The 9,109-nt window shown below is 35.7% G+C and overlaps 1 non-coding gene across 1 annotated transcript; it reads left to right on the forward strand.

Annotated features, from left to right (window-relative positions):
* Positions 1–1,345: 1,345 nt before the first annotated feature.
* Positions 1,346–1,453, forward strand: LOC148553576 (small nucleolar RNA R71). The gene has a single exon (XR_015892712.1). It is a non-coding gene; the product is annotated as a small nucleolar RNA R71 (small nucleolar RNA).
* Positions 1,454–9,109: the final 7,656 nt, after the last annotated feature.

Raw genomic sequence — 9,109 nt, forward strand, 5'->3', positions numbered from 1 at the left:
GCAGGGATGTAAAGGCCTTCAACCTTTACCAATACGTTCTCTACTTGTCCATAAGCCTGTCTTCTTGAGTTGTCTGCCATCTCCAATGAGATTCTGGCAGCTTGCACCTCAAAGATCCCAAGTTTCTCCATTATAGAGAGTGGCATTAAGTTTATTCTTGACCCCAGGTCACACAAAGCCTTCTCAAAGGTCATGGTGCCTATGTTACAGAGAATTATAAATTTACCAGGATCCTGTTTCTTTTGAGGTAATTTCTGCCTATCCAATGCATTCAGTTCATTGGTGAGAAATGGAGGTTCATCTTCCCAAGTCTCATTACCAAATAATTTGGCATTCAGCTTCATGATTGCACCAAGGTACTTAGCAACTTGCTCTTCAGTAACGTCTTCATTCTCTTCAGAAGAAGAATACTCATCAGAGCTCATGAAGGACAGAAGGAGGTTCGATGGAATCTCTATGGTCTCTAGATGAGCCTCAGATTCCTTGGTTCCTCAAAGGGAAACTCCTTATTGGTCACTGAACGTCCCATGAGGTCTTCCTCTCTAGGATTCACATCCTTCTCCTCCCTTGTAGGTTCGGCCATGATGGTCAAATCAATGGCCTTGCACTCTCTCTTTGGATTTTCTTCTGTATTGCTTGGGAGAGTACTGGGGGGAGTTTCAGTGACCCTTTTACTCAGCTGGCCCACTTGTGCCTCCAAATTTCTGATGGAGGACCTTGTTTCATTCATAAAACTGAAAGTGGCCTTAGATAGATCAGAGACTATATTTGCTAAGCTAGATGGATTCTGCTCAGAATTCTCTGTCTGTTGCTGGGTGGATGATGGAAAAGGCTTGCTATTGCTACACCTGTTTCTTCCACCATTATTAAAGCCTTGTTGAGGCTTTTGTTGATCCTTCCATGAGAAGTTTGGATGATTTCTCCATGAGGGATTATAGGTGTTTCCATAGGATTCACCTATGTAATTCACCTCTGCTATTGCATGGTTCTCAGGATCATAAGCTTCTTCTTCAGAAGATGCCTCTATAGTACTGTTGGATGATTCCTTCAATCCATTTAGACTCTGAGAGATCATATTGACTTGCTGAGTCAATATTTTGTTCTGAGCCAATATGGCATTCAGAGTATCAATTCCAAGAACCCCCTTCCTCTGAGGCGTCCCATTACTTATAGTATTCCTTTCAGAAGTGTACATGAACTGGTTATTTGCAACCATGTCAATGAGTTCTTGAGCTTCTGCAGGCATTTTCTTTAGGTGAATGGATCCACCTGCAGAATGGGCCAATGACATCTTTGATAACTCAGACAGACCATCATAGAATATATCCAGGATGGTCCATTCTGAAAGCATGTCAGAAGGACACTTTTTGGTCAGTTCCTTGTATCTCTCCTAAGCTTCATAGAGGGATTCACCTTCTTTCTGTTTGAAGGTTTGAACATCCACTCTAAGCTTGCTAAGCTTTTGAGGAGGAAAGAACTTGGCTAAGAAAGCCGTGACCAGCTTATCCCAAGAGTTCAGGCTGTCTTTAGGTTGAGAGTCTATCCATATTCTAGCTCTGTCTCTTACAGCAAACGGGAAAAGCATAAGCCTGTAGACCTCGGGATCAACCCCATTGGTCTTAACAGTATCACAGATCTGCAAGAATTCAGTTAAGAACTGAAAGGGATCTTCTGATGGAAGTCCATGAAACTTGCAGTTCTGTTGCATCAGAGAAACTAATTGAGGTTTCAGCTCAAAATTGTTTGCTCCAATGGCAAGGATTGAGATGCTTCTTCCATGTAAATTGGAATTTGGTGCAGTAAAGTCACCAAGCATCTTCCTTGCATTGTTATTATTTTCGGCCATGTCTCCTTCTTTTTCGAAAATTTCTGTCAGATTTTCTCCAGAGAGTTGTGCTTTAGCTTCCCTTAGCTTCCTCTTCAGAGTCCTTTCAGGTTCAGGATCAGCTTCAACAAGAATGTTCTTATCCTTGTTCCTGCTCATGTGAAAAAGAAGAAAACAGAAAAGAAGAGGAATCCTCTATGTCACAGTATAGAGATTCCTTTATGTGAGTAGAAGAAGAAAAGAAATTCGAACACAAAAAGAAGAGAAAGTTCGAATTTTTAAGAGGAAGAGAAATGTTAGTAGATAAATAAATAATTAGAAGGAAGTGAGAGAGTAGAATTTTTGAAAAATAATTGAAAAGAAAAGAAAAATATTTTTGTTTTTAATTTAAAATTAAAGTTAGAATTCGAAAATAAAATAAAACAAAAAAAGAAAATTAAAATTAAATTAAATTAGAATTTAAAACAATTGGTTAATTAAAAAGGAATTTTAAAAAAGAGGAAGGTTATTTTCAAAAATTAGAGGGAGAATTAGTTAGGTAGTTTTGAAAAATATATGATTGAAATAGTAAACTTTTAAAATCAAACAAAAAGTCAAGTAGTTAATTGAAAAAGATTTGAAAATCAATTTTTGAAAAGATAAGAAGTTAGAAAAGAAGTTAGAAAAGATTTTTGAAATTGATTTTGAAAAATATGTGATTGAAACTTATTTTGAAAAAGATTTGAAAAAGAAATTTAAAAAGATTTGAATTTGAAAATTAAAGTTGATTACTTGACTAAAAAGAAATAAAAAGATATGATTTAAAATTTAAAGATTGAACTTTTCTTAATAGGCAAGTAACAAACTTAAAAATTTTTTGAATCAATCACATTAATTGTTTCTAAAGATTTTGAAATTATGAAATAAAAATAAGAAAAATATTTTTGAAAATCAATTTGAAATTTTAAAAAATTATGAAAGAAAAATGAAAAAGATTTGATTTTTGAAAAAGATTTGAAAAAGATAAGACCTTTAAATTGAAAATTTGATTTGACTCATAAGAAACAACTAGATTTTAAAATTTTTTGAAAAAGTCAACTCAAATTTTCGAATTTTATGAGAAGAAAAAGGGAAAGATATATTTTTTTTAATTTTTGAATTTTTAATGAAGAAAGAGAAAAACATCAAAAAGACTCAATGCATGAAAATTTTGGATCAAAACAAATGATGCATGCAAGAACACTATGAATGTCAAGATGAACACCAAGAACACTTTGAAGATCAAGATGAACATCAATACTTATTTTTGAAAATCTTTAAGAAGAGAAAAACATGCAAGACACTAAACTTAAAAAATTTTCATGTATAGACACTAAGAATGCAAAAATGCATATGAGAAACAAGAAAAGACACAAAACATGAAAATGCAAAGATCAAACAAGAAGACTTACCAAGAACAACTTGAAGATCATGAAGAATGCAATGCATGAATTTTCGAAAAATGCAAGAAAGAAATAAGCATGAAATTGACACCAAACTTACAATTTGACACTAGACTCAAACAAGAAATACAAAATTATTTTTGGTTTTATGATTTTATTTAATTCTTTGGTATTTTTCGAAAATTATTTGGAAAAAGAAAAATAAGGATTTCAAAATTTTTAATGAGAATTCCAGGAATCATGCAATGTTAGTCTAAAGTTTCGGTCTAGGAATTAGACATGGCTCACTAGCCAGCCAAGCTTTCAGTGAAAGCTCCGGTCCAAAACACTAGACATGGCCAATGGCCAGTCAAGCTTCAGCATACATAGTTCAAGCATGTGAAGAAGAAGCCTCAGTCCAAAAGAATTTAGACATGGCTTTACAACCAGCCAGACTTCAACATATCTCATGAGATTCCAGAATTCCTTCTTAAAAATTCTGAAGAACATAGAATAATTTATTTTTTTGAATTTTTTTTTTTGAAAATAAGGATAATGAAAACAAAAAGCTTAAAATTAAAATAAAATTACCTAATCTGAGCAACAAGATGAACCGTCAGTTGTCCAAACTCGAACAATCCCTGGCAACGAAACCAAAAACTTGGTGTTGTTGCCGGACCAAACTTGGCACTATTGTTGCCGGAAACAAATGCGAAATTGTTGTTCGTTTCCTTCCCCGGCAACGGCACCAAAAACTTGGTGTACAAAATTGTGATCCTTAACAACGGCGCCAGAAACTTGGTGCTCGGAAAGGAATTCACACTTTGTCACAACTTCGCACAACTAACCAGCAAGTGCACTGGGTCCAAGTAATAAACCTTACGTGAGTGAGGGTCGATCCCACGGAGATTGTCGGCTTGAAGCAAGCTATGGTCACCTTGTAAATCTCAATCAGGCGGATTTAAATGGTTATAGAGAATTGATAATTAAAACATAATTAAACGTAAAATAAAGATAGAGATACTTAGGTAATTCATTGGTGAGAATTTTAGATAAGCGTATAGAGATGCTTTCGTTCCTCCTGAACCTCTGCTTTCCTGCTGTCTTCATCCAATCATTCCTACTCCTTTCCATGGCAAGCTGTATATTGGGCATCACCGTTGTCAATGGCTACATCCCGTCCTCTCTGTGATAATGGTCCAATGCGCTGTCACTTTATGGCTAATCATCTGTCGGTTCTTGATCATACTGGAATAGGATTTACTATCCTTTTGTGTCTGTCACTACACCCAGCACTCACGAGTTTGAAGCTCGTCACAGCCATCCCTTCCCAGATCTTACTCGGAATACCACAGACAAGGTTTAGACTTTTCAGATCTCAGGAATGGCCATCCATGGGTTCTAACTTATACCACAAAGACTCTAATATCTCGGACTCGGTCCCCTGTATTAGATATCTAAGAGATACTCATTCTGTCTCGTCTTCATGTAGAACGGAAGTGGTTGTCAGGCACGCGTTCATAGGTGAGAATGGTGATGAGCGTCACATAATCATCACATTCATCATGTTCTTGGGTGCGAATGAATATCTTAGAATAGGAATAAGCTTGAATTGAATAGAAAAACAATATTACTTAGCATTACTTCATGAGGAACGGCAGAGCTCCACACCTTAATCTATGCTACTTAGAAACTCTACCGTTGAATATACATAAGAACAAGGTCTAGGCATGGCCGAATGACCAGCCCCCATAAAGGTCCAAGATAGCATAAAACTTATCAAAGATGATCCGAAGATGTAAATACAATAGTAAAAAGTCCTATTTATACTAAACTAGTTACTAGGGTTTACAGAAATGAGTAAATGATGCAGAAATCCACTTCTGGGGCCCACTTGGTGTGTGCTTGGGCTGAGCATTGAGCTTTACACGTGTAGAGGGAAGAGGCTTCTCATGGAGTTGAACGCCAGTTTGTAACCTGTTTCTGGCATTTAACTCCACTTTGCAACCTGTTTCTGGCATTTAACTCCAGAATAGGGCAGGAAGATGGCGTTGATGGAAAGTATAAACTATTATATATTGATGGAAAGCCCTAGATGTCTACTTTCCAATGCAATTGAGAGCGCGCAATTTGGAGTTTTTTAGCTCCAGAAAATCTACTTTGAGTGTAGGGAGGTCAGAATCCAACAGCATCTGCAGTCCTTCTTCAACCTCTGATTTTTGCTCAAGTCCCTCAATTTCAGCCAGAGATTACCTGAAATCACAGAAAAGCACACGAACTCATAGTAAAGTCCAGAAATGTGATTTTTATTTAAAAACTAATAAAAATATACTAAAAACTAACTAAATCATACTGAAAACTATGTAAAAACAATGCCAAAAAGCATATAAATTATCCGCTCATCAGTTAGCTTAAGATAGAGATTGTGTGTCAATTAAGTGTGGGAAACCGTGGGAACTTGGGTTGATAAGAAAGTGTTGGATTTTATTGACAAAATATTGAGAATTTGGATACCTACTCATGTGAGACCAGAAAAATTAAAAATCCATGTGCATGGATATGTTATGTTTACTTTTATATTTCTAAAAAAAAAAAAAAAAAATATTCAAATAAATAAATAAATAAATAAGGGGACAAAATTACCCCAATGTTAAATTTAATAAAAGATCAATGAATTTGTGATAAAACTAAAGAAATATTTGGTACATGAGTATGTGATACAAAAGTAGGAATTTTGGGTAGCTAGGCATGATTTTAGAAGTACATAGAGTGTGTGTATGTGTGTTAGGTGAAAGCTTAGGTTAGTCAAAGATTCATTTTTTAACTCACATGGCCATACATATATCCTCACCCTTACCTTAGCCCCATTACAACCTTGAAAAGACCTCATGATGTTTGCATTGGTGTACTAAATTTTTGTTGATTGGTTAGATGAAGAAAAAAGTCTAGAAAGCATGACTAGAGAAGAGTAGAGTGATCAACCCTAGACACTTGAGAGATTAGAGTGCATATACACTACCAGTGAGGGTTCAATGCTTGATTCTATGTTCACTACATTCATGAGCTATCTACTTACAAGTTTACTTGTCTTTTATTGTATGGTTTGAATTAGTAGAATCGGATTTATTTTTGTCTTGAAGAGCTTATTTACTTTTAACCAAGTAGACAGAAACATCTTAGCATATAGTTGCATTCATAAGTTGCATCTCATGAGTCTTACTTTCCCCATTCATTCTTTATATCTCCTTGAGCTTAGCATGAGGACATGCTAATGTTTAAGTGTGGAGAGATTGATAAACTACTATTTTATGGTTTATTTTGTGCTAATTTGAGTGGTTTTTATCAAGTCTTTGCACACTTATTCATACAATTTGCATGATTTTACAATTCCTTCCCAGATTTTGTTCTATGATTGAAAACTTGCTTCCTAGATCTCTAAATTTTATATTTTTAATTCCCCTTTATACCATTCGATGCCGTGATCTGTGTGTTAAGTGTTTTCAAGCTTTACAGAGCAGGAATAGATTAAAGGATGGAAAGAAAGCTTGCAAAAATGGAAAGAGCACAAGAAATAAAGGAGATAACCAGCGAGGAGTGACACGTACGCAATATAGGAGATAACCAGCGAGGAGTGACACGTACGCGTGAATCGGAGTTCGCACGGCGATGCGTGCGCGTGCCTGATGCGTACACGTGAAACGCAAAACTGACCAGCGATGCGTATGCATGACGTGCGCTATCTGCAGAAATCACAGAAAATGCTGGGGGCAATTTTGGGCCAAGTTTGGACCCAGTTTTCGGCCCAGAAACACATACTAGAGCCAGGGGATGAGCCGAGACTCAACACACATTCTCATTCGCATAGTTTTTAGATTTTAGATTGGAATCTTAGAGAAAAATCACACTTCCTCTAGGTTTTCTTTACATTCATAGATTTCTATTTTTTTATGCTTTTGATGCTTTTGCTTTGGATATTGAGAAGAGTTACTACCTCCGTTGAAGTTACTACTATTCTAGTTTACTTTCTTATTCCTTTAATCTTTTAATTGCCCATTAACCCTGTTCAGATGAGGATGTTGCATTTTGGGATTTATTAATGAAAAGAATTACTTTTACCTTTAATTAATTTTTAGTTATTATTTTATTTAATTTATCATGTCTTCTTCATATTCCTCTTATATGCCTATGAACGTTGTATTCATGTCAATGGAGTAGACTCCCAACTTGACTTGGGGGTTGATTAAAAGGAGACCCTTGAGTTGAAATGCTCAAGTGATTAGTTCAATTGGAAGTTGTTGGCAAACTCTCTATTTACTAACGCTAATCCTTCCATAAGGAGAGGATTAGGACATGCGAATAAGAGTTAGCTCAATCACTTGACTTTCCTTTATTTAGTAAGGGTTAACTAAGTGAAAACAACAACCTCTTGCTATTCCACTTGGGAAAATCCAACAAGGATAGAACTTCCAATTAATCTTCCCCCGGTCAAGGTTTTTTATTCTGAATACATAAATCTCTTTTAATTTACATTGCTTTAATTTACAATCATTTATTCTTCTGTTCTCCAACTCTTAAAATTTCTCAGAAAATTCCTGACTGATAAGATAGCACTCTTTTGTCAACTCGTTGGGAGACGACTGATAAACCACTATTTTATGGTTTATCTTGTGCTCAATTGAGTGGATTTTACCAATCTTTCATACACTTATTCATATGATTTTCATGAGTTTACGTTTTCCTTCCTGATTTTGTGCTATGATTGAAAACATGCTTTTTTGGTCTTAATTTTGATATGTTTAATCCTCTCTTATTACCATTCAATGCCTTGATATGTGTGTTAAGTGTTTTCAGATCTTCTAAGGCAGGAATGACTTAAAGGATAGAAAGGAAAGATACAAAAATGGAAGGAAAGCACAAAATGGAGTTTTTGAAGAAACTGACAGCGACGCTAACGCATGGACGACGTGGTCGCATGCCCACCGCGAAAAGGCAGCGACACGAACGCGTGACTGACGCGGACGCACGCCATGAGCTGAACACAGATGACGCGTATGCGTGATCGAGGAGAACGCGTGATAAGAAAAACTCCAGATGTCGCGACCGCGTGACCCACGCGGACGCGTGACAGACGCCACGCACCAGAAATTATAGAAAACGCTCCTAGCGATTTCTGAAACCCTTTTTGGCCCAGATCCAAGTCCAGAAGGCACAGATTAGAGGTTATTAAGTGGGGGAATGCATCCATTCATTAACAAGTCTCCAATTATTCACTTTTTATAGTTTAGATGTAGTTTTTAGAGAGAGAGAGGTTCTCTCCTCTCTCTTAGGTTTTAGGATTAGGATTCCTCTTAAAGGATTTAGAATTTCAACTCTTCATCAGGTTCAATATTCCTTTTACTTTATATTTCTCTTTTACTTTCAGATATTTTAATGCTATCTTTTAATTACTTATGTTGCCAGATTGGCTTATGCATTCTTTATGTTTAGATTGATTTTCTCTTATTAATGCAATTGAGGTATTTCAGATCTAATATTTTTATTTATCTTTTTATATTATTGGCTTTAATTGATTAATTGGAAGCTCTTGAGTTATCAACTATCCGTGATTGGTTGTTATGTCGGCTAAATTGACTGGTATTCCACTAAATCTAGTCTTTCCTTAGGAGTTGGCTAGGACTTGGGAATCTGACTAATTAGTTTACTTGACTTTCCCTTGCTTTCATAAGGGTTAACTAAGTGGGTTTAACTTCCATTCTCATAGGAGTAACTAGGATAGGACTTCCGAATTTTCATACCTTGCCAAAAGTTTATTTTATAGTTATTTATTTATTTTATTTGTCATTTAAATTACTTGTTCCTTACTTTCAAAACCCCCAATTTACAA

Source organism: Arachis ipaensis, chromosome B7, assembly GCF_059453495.1.
Source record: "Arachis ipaensis isolate K30076 ecotype BB chromosome B7, ASM5945349v1, whole genome shotgun sequence".
Taxonomy (NCBI): Eukaryota; Viridiplantae; Streptophyta; class Magnoliopsida; order Fabales; family Fabaceae; genus Arachis; species Arachis ipaensis.